Source organism: Prionailurus bengalensis, chromosome B4, assembly GCF_016509475.1.
Source record: "Prionailurus bengalensis isolate Pbe53 chromosome B4, Fcat_Pben_1.1_paternal_pri, whole genome shotgun sequence".
Classification (NCBI taxonomy): Eukaryota; Metazoa; Chordata; class Mammalia; order Carnivora; family Felidae; genus Prionailurus; species Prionailurus bengalensis.
Genome location: NC_057358.1, coordinates 89,237,691 through 89,255,311, shown reverse-complemented (window position 1 = coordinate 89,255,311; position 17,621 = coordinate 89,237,691). Strand labels below are relative to the sequence as shown.

At 40.3% G+C, this 17,621-nt stretch overlaps 1 protein-coding gene across 1 annotated transcript in view; it reads right to left on the bottom strand.

Moving 5' to 3' along the window:
* SRGAP1 (SLIT-ROBO Rho GTPase activating protein 1) overlaps positions 1–17,621 on the bottom strand; it is a 285,374-nt gene that overhangs the window by 198,562 nt on the left and 69,191 nt on the right. The gene's annotated exons all lie outside the window — the stretch shown is intronic.

The window sequence follows — 17,621 nt, the reverse complement described above, 5'->3', positions numbered from 1 at the left end:
CTTGTTAGTGCCTGTATCAGTGTCTTAAGTTAAATCTCACAAACACAGGGAGACATTTATCCAAACGCTTTGGATGGACAACATTCAAGGTATTCAATAGTCTGGCCTTCTCCTATTTTCAGACCTAACCCTACGTGGTTCTACATATACTCTAAACCCTAAACTAGACCTCATCATCAGGAACTGGATTTCCAGCCCTCATTCATTTGCTTATGCTTTTCCTTCCTCCTAGAATGTACTATTCATGGTACGTGTAAAAATCTTACCTACTTTATTTTAAGGCATCACTCAAACATCTTCTACTCTGCAAAACATTCCCTGATCTTGAGCCTTCCTTAATAAAGTATGATCTCCAATTTCTGAATGCTCATAGCATTTTTGCCTTACTCACCTTAGTAAGACCCATCATCATGTCTTGTGTACGGTAGGAACAACAGCATCCACTGCATAAATGAGTAATTTTAGTCATCTTTAAGCAGGAGTGTCAACAGTTAATTGAAGAGAAAAAAAAAAGAAGGAAAGCGACTGGTTTCACCAACTGGTCAACGGTACCTTGGCCATTACCTTCTTTTATTCAAAATGGAAACCATTTCAACGATGCAGAAACCAATACCCAGAGTAGTTATGAGATGAGGGAAGGGCCACCGGTCTCATTTCAAGAATATTATTCTACATATGTTCTATCACCTCCTGCCCATTAATGGTGGAATTTTTCAGTCAACCCACAGTACAAATGTGAATCATCTGCCAAAGACTACGAAAATAAAACTACCAACATTACTTCATTATTGATGAAGAAACACACTGTGATAATTATAAAAGATTTCCTTTTCGCAACTGGGTTATTTCTCACTTAAAAACAAAAGGTGGGGGGAGGGGGAACACGGACTATACAAATACACTGGAATTACATTAGAAACATAAACCAGACATTAACTACTAATTAACAGTAAGAGGCATATGAATATAGGGGCACCTGAGGGGCTTAGTCAGCTGAGCTTCTGCCTCTTGATTTTGGCTCAGGTGATCCCAAGTTTGTGAGATCGAGCCCCGCGCTGGGCTCCACGCTGAGTGTGGAGCCTGCGTTAGGTTCTGTCTCTCTCTCTCTGCCCTTCTGCCCCATTTGCACGCTCTCGCACTCTCTCTCTCTCTAAAAATTAAAAAAAAAAAAAAAGGTATACAAACATAAACCAAAAAACCTACAGAATATTTGGAAAACATTTAAACAAAAGTCATCTGGCTACATTCATCTTCAAATGCAAAAATGGCATTACGTAATACTCAAAAGTGCCTGTCTAGTGCCACATGCTGCTTTCTCATCGGCGACACTCTTGACACTCCTTTTTTTCCTTCTTATCTCAATGAATATAATCATCTTTCCAGTAATGCAATCGCAAACAATTCACTCAGTCACTCCCAACAAAAGTGAGGTACTTTGATTTCCTTCTTCTGAGACACTAAAAAGTGGATATAACCTATTTCCTCACAATTCATCAGGGACTCCTGTTCTTCCTCCAGCCCGACTGCGTTCACAACTAAAAAGGGAGGAAAGTGACACCTAACATTTAGAGAGCTCTGAATAGAAAGGCCTCACAATTTTGCATTTTGGGTGTTTTGAAATTTCTATTCTTTATCATCTCAACTTTGAGGAGTGCTTTCCCCCCCTGGAGCATTTTAGATATGCAATATTTCACTCGGAAAAAGAAAAAAAAACGATGTGAATAAAAAGAGGTGGTCTCAGGGCTCCCTCTTGAATGTTAGGATTCTGTTCTCCATGTAAATAAAACGAAGTGAACGATAATTTTTATGGACATTCACTACTAAGTTGATCTTTTCTGCTTTCTCTGGAAAGGCATCCAGTGCTACTGGAAATGGAGAAAATAAAGTCCAACCTGTTACACAGCACCATAATTACTGGAAATTGAGACTATTATAATACCATACAGCATTGCTCATCGAAACATCGTTTTTTTAAAAAACTGATGTATTGGTGATTTTCAACTTCAGCTACATATTAGAATCATTTGGGGAGCTTAAAAAAACCCCTGCAATACCCAAACCCCACCCCAGACCCATCATATCAGAATCCCTTGGAATGGAGCCCAGGTATTGTTAGAACTTTTCTCAGGTGATTCTCATGTGCAGCCAGGGACAAGAACCTGGGGGTACTGTTGTGAAGGTCAGAGTGTTTTATTTTAAAATTTTATTTAACAAGAACTTAAAAACCACTACCAAACAATCTAACTCAATTCTCACAACCACCTTATAAAGGTAGACACAGATTTCAATCCCATTTGACTGATGAGGAAACTAAAGTAGATGTTAAACAATTCACCAAAGGTCCCAGGAGCAATGAACTGTACAACCAGGATTTGCATCCAGGTAATCTGGCTCCAAATCCCAGCTCTTGAATGCTGTGCTGGACTCCTTCTCCCAGAAAGAATTCATCTACAAAAAATCGCACAGATCTTAGGCATTCAGTTCAACAAGTTTTGACAGGTGTATGTACCCATGTATCTGCCAACCACCACAGTATTTAAAACACTTTCATGGTTGGGAGGCCTAGGCGGCTTAGTTGGTTAAGTGTCCGACTCTTGATCTCGGCTCAGGTCACGATCTCAGGGTTGTGAGTTCAAGCCCTGTGTCGGGTTTGAAGCCAAACTTAAAAAGAGAAAAGGGGAAAAAGAAAAAGAAAACAAAGCACTTTCATGGTTTCAAGATTCATCCATGTTGTTCCGTACAGGAGTATTTCTCTCTCTCTGCTATGATAGTATGGATACACCAATATTTGTTTATTCAGTTATTTGTTGAAGAACATTTTATATCCATTGTTTCCATTTGGGGCTATTATGAATAAGGCTATGAATATTCTGATTCAAATCTTTTTGAGGATATGTTTTCTCATGGTTAAATGCACAGGAGTGAAAGTGCTGAATCAAATGGTAGGTATATATTTCACTTTATAAGAAAAGGTCAAATCACTTTCCAAAGTTGGATGTACCCTTTCACACCCCCATCAGCAATGCACAGCCCAGAGTGTCTTTTAGGGAAGAGCATGCTGCTATCTTCATAGCACAAGGCATCCCGAAGGAGAAGTCGTTTAGAATTGGACAATGATTTGCTATTTGACAAAAAAATAAATAAAAAAGAGAAGGAAAAGGCAAATACAACCTACACACCACCACCACCACCACCAGTATTTGTCCTACAGGAGCGTACTGAGAGTAGGCATTTGAAAACGCCAGTGTTCCTAGACATCAAGGCAAACCAAACAAGGGGAAAAACCTATGTATCTTCAAGTGAGGCATATGTATAGGCCTCACAATGCATTTTAGCATATTAAATGCATACAGGCTCTGAAAAGCCGAAAGCCCAATAGTAAGGAAACAGTAGGGAAATCAATCAACTAGTTAGCCATGTTTAACCCAGCTGATCTCACGGGTCTCCATCCCCCGGTTCTCTAAGTAAAGAAATACAATGCAGGTTATGGTGTTTCCAATATTATAACGTTTGGGAGAGAATGAGAGCAATTACCTCTGCCTGAGAAGACTGGGCAGGAGTTCATGAAGGAGGTGATATTTTATATGGCTCTTGCTGGACAATAAGGTCTTGGGCATAAATGAACACTCTGCCGAAAGGACTGGGTCACTGTGAGTTAAGGAAGAATGAGGTCAGATATGGGGACTCTGCAGTTTCCCCTGTAAATAGGAAGACGGGATCTCTAAACATGTCAGCTGGTTGGCCTGCTGGTCACCAACAGTACCACAAGTAGCAATCCAGTCAGTCAACAAACTATGTTTACCAAGTACAAACTATGGGCCAGCCAGGGACCACACCAGGCATGACGGAACGGTGAGGCCCGCTCTTGTGGATCTTACAGTGCAGTAGGGGTGTGCAGCTGCTTACAGAGAGCAGGTTCTAGAACTCTAGAATTGGAATGGATGACCATCGAGTCTCTTGAGCCATAAGAGCAGAATCTATTCAAGAATTCCAGAAAAAAATAACAGACATGAAAACGAAATATGTATGTATTTGGTCAATGATCCCTCATTGCTATATAATATATTGGGTGCAGGTAGAGTGGAGTTATGTGAAAAAGAGAAGTGTGAGGTGTTAGAAAAATATCTGGGGGGGGGGGCACCTGGCTGGTTCAGTCAATAGAGCACACAACTCTTGATCTTGGTGTTGTGAGTTCAAGCCCCATTCTGGGTGTGGAGCCTACTTTAAAAAAAAAAAGGGGGGGGGTAGTGCCTGGGTGGCTCAGTCAGTTGAGCATCTGGCTTTGGCTCAGGTCATGATCTCGCAGTTTGTGAGTTTGAGCCCGGCGTCAGGCTCTGTGCTGACAGCTCAGAGCCTGGAATCTGCTTCGGATTCTGTGTGTGTGTGTGTGTGTGTGTGTGTGTGTGTGTGTGTGTGTGTCTGCTCCTCCTCCATTCATGCTGTCTCTCTCTCCTCTGGAAATAAACATTAAAATTTATTTATTTATTTGTTTGTTTGTTTGTTTGTTTATTTATTTATTTATTTATTTATTTATTTTTAATATCCAGGTAGATATGCTTGGGAAACAGAATGAAACTTTAGATGAAAGGTTTGGGTTCATTAATAGGCAATATGATAAATGGAATAATTTCAATATTATTGGCAATTCTATTTCAATCCTATGAAAACCATGACAACATTAGATTTGTAAACCAAAACAAGTATAAATCTTAACCCAGAAAGAAAGCAGAGCTCAGATTCAGGAGGTGGACAAAGTTGGTCTGAATCTCAGCTGGACCACTTGCAACTTGGGTGACTGTGGCAAAGGAACTTAAGCTCTCTGAGCCTCACTTTCCCATGTGTAAAACTGGGATGATTATATTCACATCCTCCCCAGGGATGTTATCCAGATTGAAGGACACTGAACAGCAAGCAATGTGTCTAACACACAATCCCAGCTCAGTAACTCTTAGCTATTATTTTTATATTTAGAAAAATCCACACTTGCTTGCGGTTAAATTAGTGTGAGGGAAAGAGAATCATGTACAACACCAAGGTACCGTCAATATACACTGTCCAATTTTTAGCATGTGAAATGAAACTAAATTTGGAGGAAAGGATTGCAAGGGAAATCCTTTGAAACTTCAACCAAGTTGTGGTTCTTGATCCAAACGGAATTTTCACTTGCCACACAGACCATCTTAGTAACACATGCAGTATTTCATACAAAAAATAACTCCTTTCTTCCCCTCTTGACTTTCCTTCCTTCTCTTTTCTTCCTTGCTGGATTTTCTTATTTCTGTTACTAACATGTTGGCGACTGTGAAAATTAGGTAACATAAATTCTCAGCAAATGTTAGCACTTCCCTTAATTTTTCTTTGCTGTAACACTTTCCCAGAAAATGTGAATTCTAGGTCACTGAGAATGATATGATGAGGTCACTTATAAATTTTAATTTCCACAGTGCAGGGATACCCTAATTGGCACAATTTTAATAATGAAGGTTTTCAAGGTATGCAAATATTAGCAGTATTTTTCTTCCTCTAATTTAACTTAAAACCCATCAAAATTAAGATGCTGTATATCCACTTATTTTTCCAAATGATCATGCAATAAAAATGGAAAGGCCTAGCATTCAACTGCCTTGATGAGAAATGAAGTTGTTCATGTGGGAAGCAAATAATTCATAATAGAGAATGAGAGTGATGTCAGCAGTAGATTCAACTGGAATACATGAATGCTGGTATGATGTGCATCTAAAGCAGCCCATCTTTGACTCTGGACTGGAGATGGCAGGCCACTTAATCTGAAACAGTTTCTGCTGCTAAATCAAGATCCAGGCAAAAGTCACACCCTACTTTAAATCATCTGTTCTTTCAAGCATTATGGACACACAGGATAACATCAACTACGGTGACAGTCATCCCTCCTGTCCCATGCCACAATGATACCACTTAAGAGCTATAAATAGCTCTCAACCAGATGGGATGGCTTGGCTCAAGCTGTGATCGGATTTTTTTAAACAATAGTTTAAAAATAATTAATTCCTCATTTCAGTCATTCATCTGGCAAATATTTATTGCCTCAGTACTGTGCACCAGGCACTGGAAAGACAGTGCCGAAAAGCGCAAAGTCCCTTGGAGGCATTCATACACTTTACAAGTTTCACATCCTCAAAAGAGTGGTTCTGAAGAAGCCGCAAAGCAACCAAATAACATCAATGGGGATGACCCCTCTGTGAGCTCCCCAAATTGCTCCCTACTCAATCCTCAGTAACAGGTGGCACCAGCTGAAAGAGTAACGTCAACAAAGCCACTACTCATTCAAGCAACAAAGTTCATGAAGGCATGATTTTGTCAGTCCTATACACTTTTGTTACCAGAACAATTTCAAATATTTTTATAAGTTTATATAATATGAAATAATATAATAGATGTATATTATACTAATATAAAACAAAAATATCAGCTTCTCCAAAAAAGTGTTTGTGTGATGCCTAAGTTACAAGATCTACTAAAATATTTAATCAGCGAACACATCATAATCAGGAAAAAATAGAGAATTAGTGATCTGCTTAATTCCTGATCACATGCAGCACTAGGTGGAGATGGAGGCTGCCTTACAGAAACCCAACTTAAAAGAAACAGGATGCCTACTCTATCCGAGGCTTAATCAGAAGAATCTAATACATCGAGGCACCTCACAGGTAAAATTGGCATGGCAACAAAAATCTGAGGACAAAGGAGCTCACACTTTGCCACATATCAAATTGTATAATAGGAGTCTCACACTGTTAGGGAGTTCAAGTTCCCAATTAGTTTAGCTGAAGAGCCAAGGGTACAAACTGTAGCCTTTTCTTGAGACTTTCCCTGAAATTAAACTTTTGACAGCCATCTTGTATACTTTTTCTGTAACACTAAGAAACTCAAAGGAGACTTATCAAGCTGTCTTAGCCTAATAAGGGAGGAAATTATCTTGATTATATTATTCAAGGAATTTAAAAATGGGCATTTGGAGGTACATAATTTTGATTAGACAGAATGAAGCTAGCTATTAAATACCATCATAATTATGTACCCAAGAAGCTAAAAATCTCAAATTTTTCTCCTTTACAGGAAGTAAAATTTTTTTGATATGACTGGTAAAAAATATTGAGAACTATTTCCATATTCTAATCATCCCTTGGAAAAAAAAATACCAAAATACAAAGGTGTGAAGATTTAGAAGCCTTTATAAAATGATGTAAGCATAGAATATATAGTAACATGGATAAGATATACGTGTAAATATATCTATATCTCTCCACAAGTATATAAACCTATGAATAGAAAAAAAGTTACCAAAAATGTGCACAGTTTGATCTCATTTTAGGAAAATTATACAGGCACAAATAAACTAGTGGGGTTCTATAAAATATTAACAGTGTTACCTCTGAGCGATGAAATTCACATTTTATTTATGGATTAGCCAATAGAGGATTTCACACTTAAGTAGATGCAACTTCATGAATTAGAGTAGCAAACACAGTGCAGGTGTCCTGCAGCAGATACCATAAAATGTTCTATTATCCGGTTACTCTGTGGGTTGCCCCAGTTGATGGGATTTTTTTTTTCCACCATGATAAGTGTACTCTTGAATCCCCATCTCCTATTTCACCCATTCCCCTCCCCACCTCTCCTCTGGTAACAGCAATCAGTTTGTTCTCAATAGTTAAGAATCTGTTTCTTGGCTTGTCTTTTTTTTTTTTTTCTTTGCTCATTTGTTTTGTTTCTTAAATTCCACATATGAAGGAGTGCATATGGGATTGGTCTTTTTCTGACTCATTTATTTCACTTAGCATTATACATTTTATCTATCCATGTCATTGCAAATAGCAAAATTTCATTTTTCATGGCTAATATTCTCTCTCTCTCTCTCTCTCTCTCTCTCTCACACACACACACACACACACACACACACACACACACACACACACCCATCTTCTTTATCCATTCATCTATCCACGGAGACTTGAGCTGCTCCCATAGTTTAGCTAATACAAACAACATTGCAGAAAACAAAGGGGTGGATGTATCCCTCTGAATTAGTGTTTTTGTATTTTGGGGGTAAATAGTACTGCAGTTACTGGATCATATGGTACTTCTATCTTTAACATTTTGAGGAACTTCCATACTGTTTTCCACAGTGACTGCACCAGGTGGCATTCCCACCAATGGTGCAGGAGGGTTCCTTTTCCTCCACATCCTCACCAAAACTTGTTTCTGGTATTGTTAATTTTAGCCATTCTGACAAGTATGAGGTAGTATCTCACTGTGGTTTTGATTTGCATTTCCCTGATGAGTGGTGTTGAGCATCTTTTCCTGTGTATGTTGGCCATCTGTAGGTTTTCTTTGGAGAAATGCCTGTTCGTGTCTTCTGCCCCTTTTTAAATTGGATTGTTTTTTATGTGTTGAGTTGTATCAATTCTTTATAGATCCCAGACACTAACCCTTACTGGACATGTCACTGGCAAATACCTTCTCCTATTCAGTAGGTTTTCTTTTAGTCTTGTTGATCGTTCCCTTCGCTGTGCAGAAATTTTTTATTTTTATGTAGTCCCAACGGTTTATTTTTGCTTTTATTTCCCTTGCCTCAGGAGAAATAATCTAGAAAAATGTTGCTATGGCCTATGTCAGAGAAATTACTGCCTGTGCTCTCTTCAAGGATTTTTATGGTTTCAGGTTTCACGTTTACATCTTTAATCCATTTTGAGTTTGTTTTTTGTGTACGGTGAAAGACAGTAGTCCAGTTTCACACTTTTACATGTGGCTGTGCAGTTTTCCCAACACCATTTGTTGGAGGGACCATCTTTTTCCCATTGTACATTCATTCCTCCTTTGTCAAAGATTAATTGACCATCTAATTGTGGGTTTATTTCTGGGTTTTCTGTTTGATCTCCTTTCTAAAAGGAACTCACAGCCCAGGGAAAAGGTTAACTTCAATGACATAAATGAGAGGAGTAGATACAGACAGAATATACAGGAGGTTCTTGGTTATTAAGTCTTCAGTGAAGTATTGATCAAGTGACAAGTCTTAACATGTATGCCCCCTTTTAGTAATCAAATGAACCTACTCCTAGGGCTGACTAGAAGTTCATTCACTCATCACGCATTCACTGAGTTCCTACTCTATAGCAGGCTCTGTATTACTGGGGCTGAGTATCAAAAACGACATCATGTCTTTCCCTCAAAGAGCTCACAGTCCATTTGGAGAGACAACTAACCAGATGCACACCAGGCAACATATGCCCAGAGTAGCTCAGGAGCACAGAGGAGGGGCACTTGATCTAACCTGGGGTGACTGCAACCAGCTTGGAGTTGCCGGAATGTGAAGGATAACTTGAGAAATGTTGAGAGATGATGCTGGAAAAGTAGGTTGGGGTAGAATCATGGGAGGCCTACTCTATTTTGATAAAGAATTAACACTTTTTCATTGCGTGGATAATAGGAGCATATTTAAAAGATTTTACTGGTCAAGTTACATGCTGCATTGAGACAGACTTCATTCATTCTAGGGCATCACTAATGTAAAAAGTTTGTAACCTATAAATGCTACTGAAATGCTTATGATTTCCTACCATCCTCCTTTCTATTTGCGCATTTGCCCTGGAATGATGAACAGAATATTCTCAGTTAAGAGCTATGTCCACAGATTTCTTAGACTAGATTAGAAAATTTCTTAGATCAGAAATAATTTATTCTTGATTTCATGTAAACACTGAATGCGAGGTTGTGATTGATAAGGAAGTCTAAAACAGCCCTCCCATTTCCTCCCATAATTCATAGAATAGAGCCTAAAACTGTGTTGACCATGGGCTCCCAGGCCTAGGAGACCTAGTGCCTGCCTTTCTTCCCCACCTCATCTCCCCTGGCTCACTTCTCTCTCTTCACAACTGTCCTTGCTGCTGCTCCTTGGATAGTCTCTACCTCTGAAATGTTGCCCTGACATGTTCTACTACCACAGTCTGGCATGGCTTGCTCCTTCCTTTTATTCAAGTTTCTCCTCAAAAATCACCTTCTCAGAGACTCCATCATTATTGGGGAAATGCCAATGGAGACCACATGGAACACATCACTCGTGACCACGAATGGGTTACTTAATTTCATTGTGTCTTAGTATCCTCATCTATAAAACAGGGTAATGGGACGACTATGATTACTTAAGAAAGAACTTAATTACAGAGCGCTAAAGGTTGATGGAGGGAGGTGGGTGGAGATGGGCTAAGTGAGTGATGGGTATTAAGGAGGGCACTTGTTGTGAGGAGTACTAGGTGCTGTATTACTCTAAGTGATGAAACACTAAATTCTACCCCTGAAACTAATATTGCACTGTATGTGAACTAACTAGAATTTAGGTAAAAACTTGAAACATGAGGGAAGGAGGGAGAGAAGGAGGGAGGGAGGGAGGGAAGGGAGGGAGGGAAGGGAAGGAGGGAAGGGAGGGAGGGAAGGGAGGGAGGGAAGGGAGGGAGGGAAGGGAGGGAGGGAAGGGAGGGAGGGAAGGGAAGGAGGGAAGGGAAGGAGGGAAGGGAAGGAGGGAAGGGAAGGAGGGAAGGGAAGGAGGGAAGGGAAGGAGGGAAGGGAAGGAGGGAAGGGAAGGAGGGAAGGGAAGGAGGGAAGGAGGGAGGGAAGGAGGGAGGGAAGGAGGGAGGGAAGGAGGGAGGGAAGGAGGGAGGGAAGGAGGGAGGGAAGGAGGGAGGGAAGGAGGGAGGGAGGAATTTAGCTCTTTGTCATAAAATTATTATTATACAATAAAAATATCATTTCCCCCCATAAAAGATGTCCATCTCAGTGGCTGTAAGCAACTGGAATTCCTTAGGCAGTTTTTCTATGACCCGTTTCCTCCACACCCAATTTTAAAACATGAACCAATTTGGAATCCTATAGTTATTTCTGTAGTTTGGTCAAACTAAAGATGTGCTAGGAAAATCTTGCAACCACCAAACTTCCAGTGAGGACAGCACAATTTAATCTTGCCTTGGCCCTAGCCACCAACTTAGAGGAGACCAGCCAGATGAGAAGAGTAAAAATAGCCCCTGCCATCTATTGAGGGCTTCCTCTAAGCTAAACAACTTAGACACATCATCTCGCTGATTCTTCACAACTAGCTTAGGGAGTCAGCATGGCCAAGAACTCCAGCAAGCAACTGTTGTATTGTGAACTGTTTTGAACTCTGGGCCTGAGCAGATCCTGCTGTGGAGATGATATTCACATAGTAATTAGCGATTCTTGAGAGGAGATTTGCACTGCACTACCAGCTATAATACATCCTTCTAAAACAAAACAAAAACACAAAAAGCAGAATCTGTCTTTCATATTCTAAATGATGATTTTACAGTAAAAATCCCAGGCCTTTAGTGCTATGAAACCCATGTGGTCCCTTCTAAAAATTACTATAGCAACACCTCTAACTCAAAAGGATCAAACTCTGCAGTGCTGCTGGCTCATGATGATCCCAGCACACCCCAAATAAAGATGAACCTTTCACTGAATTAACCTATGTTTTTCCATCTGGACTATATAGCTAGGGACCCAGGGCATCCCTCCCTCCAGAGGGTCACACCCTCTTGGAGAGCTCTCGGTCCTTCTGAGAGACCTGTTCCAGCTCTGTATAGGCTAGGGATCCAGAGGACAGTCCAGGTGCTCCAATGACTTGAAAGAATCCCAGATGAGCAATAATACCGACTCATAACGATGACCCTTTATACAGTTCTTACTATATACTAGGCAGCATTTATTCTCCATGTTTTACACATATTCACTCATTTAATCTGCATAATTACTCCATGGGGTAGACATTAGGCTTGCAGTCTGACCAAATCCTGTAATTGAGACTTACAAAGGTGAACATGTAAGATCTATGTACAAACTGTGCACAACAAGGTCAGGACCAGAGCAGAAATCCCCAAAGGTCCCCACTAGTAAGTCAGCGACTCCCAGGGGCCAGACCTCCTGAATTTGACCAGCCAGGACACCCCCTTTTCCAATCCAAAATGCTATTTCCCAGAAGTAATGAACGAAGCAGAAGAACGCAAAGGAGTACTTAGGTTTCATCACATCCCACACCTGGACTACTTCTCATCAAGTTTCTCGACCTGCACACAATTCTCAGACCTATCTTCTATCCCATCACTTATCATCCAGGGCATCCTACGCCTTATGGGCTTTAACACAGCCAAAACTTCCTCTTGAAACTTCTTCCTGTCTCCGAGGTCTCCTGGTCATCTCCCTCTAGTCTCCCTATGTTTATAACACTCTGTGCAGGTTTCCTATCCCATGCAATTACTGGCTTGGTTTTTATTTTGTCCACCTCCTCTTTGAACTTTTAGCATCTTGAGACCACGGGCAACATTTGCTTTCCCAATGTCTGATAAAGAGCTGACTGGGCTGCCACAGACAAGCAATAATGTTTACTCATTGAATGACCTAAGGAAACCACCGCCTCCAACAGCATTTCTCACCATCCACCTAAACAATGCCCTCGTAGCACCAGTGGGATCCGGGAAGGATTAGAAAGGGAGGGGTCCCTGAACCAGAGGGAGCTGCCTGGTTAGTAATGAAGAACTTAACAAGAGAACCCTTTCTGGGAGCTCTGCTTCCAGCCCTGGAATTTAAACTTGCATCCTGTTCAGCGAAACAATAACCATCACTACCACCTATGACCAAAGCTTCCATTTAATCCTTGGGGACTTCTCACTTCATGAATATCCAAGTTCCTGAATAGCTTTTGAAGTTCAGTGAAAGGCTGCTCACAATGTTTTGAGCAGAGTTTCTGTTCTGAGAGTTACTTTTTCTCTTTGGGGTAAATCACATTTGGTTTTCCTTTATCCTTCTAATAAATGCTGTTTATAAGGCTAGAGGCATTGAAGGTGAAGAGAGAAAGATACTCTAGAAGTTGTTAATCAATCCGGAATTTCTCCGGGTGCTTGTATGACCTCAGCGTTTTTCACATTTCCACAGGTCTCCTTGGAGACCGTTGCCATGATCACTCAGTGTCCCTGATGAAAAATCTTCAAAATGTGGATCGCTGCTTTTATGCTCTTTTAGCTCCTCTTTATTAGCTGTTTTGCCTTCACCCATAGTTTCTCTATGAATGCAATCTGCTCATTTTTTTTAATCCCATAATATTCCAAACAGAGTACCCCCCTTCTTTTGGCTCCTCTGGCAATGCTCGTATTTGGAGTATATTTGGCAGTCCATTAGGAATATCATTATACTTTTAGGTTTCTTGATCTCCTGAATGAAAATTATTCATAGGACAGTCCACCTCTCTTCCAAAAATACTAATTTGCTCTAGAAGAAACTAAGCACCAACAATGAAAACACTCGACCTGTTGCATTATGTTGCTTATTTAACAAGCTTGGCTTGGAATATTTCAATTTTTTTTTTTTTTTAATGTATGTACCTTTTCTATTTCCCCTCTTGACTTAAGTTAATGTAAATATACTTTTATTTGGCTCTACATGCATTATTTCCTGGTGGCTGTTTCTTACAAATATATGAAAAAAGACAAAAAACCTCAAAATCCTGAGTAAACTGTAACAAACCTGCCGAATAAATGGGGAAAGCTAAAATGCAATATCAGAAAACAGTTTTAGCACTGTCCAAGCAAGGTTAGCTGCTTTTACTGAAATCTAGCATTCAAATGTAAATTACAAAACGGATCATTCAGAGGGTTTCCCAAATCCTCATTAGGTAATCTGCAAAATAGGGAACCCATCTAGAAGAAAAATATATGGTAAATGGATCACAGACAGATAGTTGCAGTTTCCCTTAGCTACCCTATTTTTGAAAAGAGAAGCAACTCACAGGCAAAGACCAAGTCTTTGAAGGAGGGAATGGCTGTGAGCAGGGTTACTTACAATCATGTGAACAACAACAGGATACAAAGGCATTAGTACAGGTAATAAGTTAGAGAATGGAAATATTCTTTTCATATGAAAAAAAAAACCAGTGCCACCTAAATTTTGGCTAGTGATTTTTAATAGTAATATTAAAGTGTAGATTTTAGGGGCACCTGGGTGGCTCTGTCAGTTAAGTGTCCGATTTAACTTGGGTCATGATCTCACGGTTTGTGAGTTCAAGCCCTGCATCAGGCTCTGTGCTGACAGCTCAGATCCTGGAGCCTGCTTCAGATTCTGTGTCTCCCTCTCTCTCTGCCCCTCCCCTGCTTGTGCTTTCTCTCTCTCAATAATAAACATTAAAAAAAATTTAATAAAATGTAAATTTTATAGTTAAACATTAGAAATTAATTCTTCTAAACCTATTTTAAACATTTCTTTAGCATATAGGGTTAAATCATAAGGGATCTAGGGAGACTGTATTAATGAATCAAGTGAGGTAGCTAAACACAAGAAATAAATAGCTGGAATTCATTCACTTGTTCACTCAATCAGCAACAACTATCAACCATTCATTTTGTACCAAGCACTAGGGTGGGCATTTGGGATGCAAAAGTTAATGACCCTCAAGAATTTAGTGAGAGGGTACCTGGGTGGCTTAGTCAGTCAAGCTTCGGACTCTTGATTTCTGTTCAGATCCTCATCTCATGGTTCACGAGACTGAGTGCTGAGTTGGGCTGTGCTCTGACAGAGAGAAGCCTGCTTAGGATTCTCTCTCTCCCGCTCTCTGTTCTTCCCCACTCATGCTGTCTCTCTCGCTCTCTCAAAAATAAATAAAACAAAGAAACAAGAATTTAGTGAAAAAGAACCACAAAAGTACAAGTAAAACCTTGGATTGTGAGAACTTGTTCTGCGAATGTTCTGCAAGACGAGCAAACATTTCTAATAGATTTTAACTTGATCAACGAGTGCTGTCTTGCAATACAAGTAGTATGTGATGCCACAAACATCACGTGATCACAACTGAGCCCATGGTTCTTGAAATCTGCTTTGAAATACCAGTGCTTTGGGTTACAAGCATGTTTCTAGAACAAATCACACTCGCAAACCAAGGTTTTACTGTATAATAATTGAGGCACAAAGCAGAGTATAATTCAGTGTTTAAAAAGGGACAAGCATTGGGGCTCCTGGGGGGCTCAGGCAGTTAAGCATCCAACTCAGCTAAGGTCATAACCTCAAAGTTCATGAGTTCGAGCCCCACACTGGGCTTTCTGTTGTCAGCACAGAGTCTGCTTCAGATCCTCTGTTCCACAGCACCCCCTCTGCCCCTCCCTCGATTGCACTCTCAAAAAGCAATTTTTTTTTTTTAAAAAAGGGACAAATAACTGATATGAAAAACCGTTTTATGAAACTTGCAGTTTCGCTGCTGTGGATGTGAAATTCATTACTCTTGACACAAAAGTACTCTTCATGCAAAGATGAACCCTGTTCTCCAGGTGCTTCTAGTCTAGCATAGAGGAGAGATAAGAAACAATGACAACTAGTAATTCTCAAATTATCATGGGGAGGGGCCAGGTTCTTAAAATTTGAATCCTTCACAGACTGATACTTTTGAAAAAGATACCTAAAAAAATGTAATAAGAATTCAAAATGCTTATTTTCAATTTTTGTATTTATTTCATGGAAGAACAGTAACATCTCAGTCCATGCACAAGCACTGTAATAAAGGATTATGGTGCTAAAACCAAAGTATATAAGCTACTATCACATAGAAAGAAATGAATGATCAGTTGTAAGGAGAGGCACAAACTTAACCTAAGGAAAATCTTTACGGAAGATGTGACCTTTGAACTAGGTCTTAAAAAAAAATGGAGGATTTCCCAGAAAAATGCAGTGAGGGGTAGAAAGAAAACTCCAGGCAGAAAGAGCAACACATAGAGGCAGGAAAAGCAAGTATTTCCATTAATCTGAATGATGAGGGAAAGGCCAGTCAAGGAGGGGTTATAAGCTGAATTTGAACATTAGAAGCTGAATGGCCCCCATTTAGTGAAATTTCATAAAGACTGAAAAAAGAAAACAGTTGATTCCCTTACCAGGTGTTTAAAATATTATTACAGAAACAGCTCCAGTGACCATCTCAAGTGAATTTAAGCCCTTTGGGTGGGACTCATTAAACACCACCTGACACATATGTATCTTCCTCTTTAGTGTTGCAGATAGGGAACCTCTGTCACAGCTTTAAAATGGAGAAAATTTACCATCGGGCCAGACCTAGAGTCTTCAGATGTGGAGGGAGAGGGTTTATATTCCTCGTCTAGGTTTTGGTTTAGATTTTTACTTCGCCAGCTTTCTTTGCAGATGGACAAAGCAGACAAGAATGTGGGCTCTGTCTAGTGCTGACTTTTACCTGCTCCCTGACCTGCGACAATTTACTCACCCCTCCAGTTTCCTCAACTACAGAAGAGGGATGGTGACAGTCCCCACCCCCCCCCTCCGCCCCCAGGGGTTACTGTACTAGGAGGATTAAATTAATACAAGTAAAGCACTCATAAGAGATCCGTGTCAATGAGTTAGTATCACAATAGCACTAAAAATAAACTAGATGGATGTGTAATATCTCACTGCCCCCCCAAACCCCACAGTGCCATTCACATAAGTACCCAAAAGTAATATCCCCAAATTCTAACCCTGTACATCATCCGCTATTTCTTCAACATCACTGTAAACCTAAACATGTATTACAGGTAGAGAAAATAGAGCTAATTATAGGCTTCGGAGTAAAATGACTAAGGCAAATCAATAGAGGAGCTTATTTTCCATCCTGATCCTACCTTAGTTATCCCTAAAATTAGAAGCCAGTAGTTTGGGGTTATTGAAAGACACTTCCTCTGAGAGAGGAAACCGGAATGAGACACGACTGTTTAGGCAGGCTTTATTTGAAACATTTAGCACCTCTTCGAAATGCAAAGTAATCAAGGCGACGCGTAACTATTTTAAAGTCTGAGACGGTTGTCCAGAGTTCACTGAGAGTTTGACAACAACTGGGGACTACAGAATAAGAAATGTGGGGCCACTTCACACAGAGGCTCAGCAAGGGGATGGAGGAGTTTTGGGTCAGGAATGTAAGAGTTTATCTTAATTTAGCAGCTGTTCAGCTGGTAGCAGCCAAATCGAGTGAAGCCTTTTCAGGGAGAGCAGTTTAGGCCACAGCCGTCTAGACGAAACACCACCACTACACGGATGGGCACAGAGGCTCCCCAATATCGGCACAAATTCCAGAGATACAGCCAAGGCTACTTTAGACGTCGCTGGCAAATCAGCAGAAATGTGGAGAACTCCAGAGGCCAGGGAGTTCCCTCGGCCACCTTAAGGATGGTAAAGGCAATTTGCAAATGCTTTCAGTATCCTGGGTAATATTAAGCTTCCCCCTCTCCCCTCCCACCCCTTACACTTCAAATTATTGTCAAGTGTATTGTTTCTGGGGCCTATTCCTTTTTCCTCTGTTCTCCAAACACATCCACATCTTCACCCTTTATTTGTCAGGGCAAATGGAAAAGGTCTTTGACCTCAAATGTGGCCCTTTGAGACCAGTATAGGCTGACCTCTTCACCATTCTTGCCTGCCCAAGAGCTGACCTACAGGAAGTAAATACAAGCATTGTTCCTTAAAGGCAAAAAATCATACTGGTTTTACCATCACCTGCAGAGAGAATACAAAAGCCCAAGAGAAAATATTATGACATCTACAACTATGACCAACAA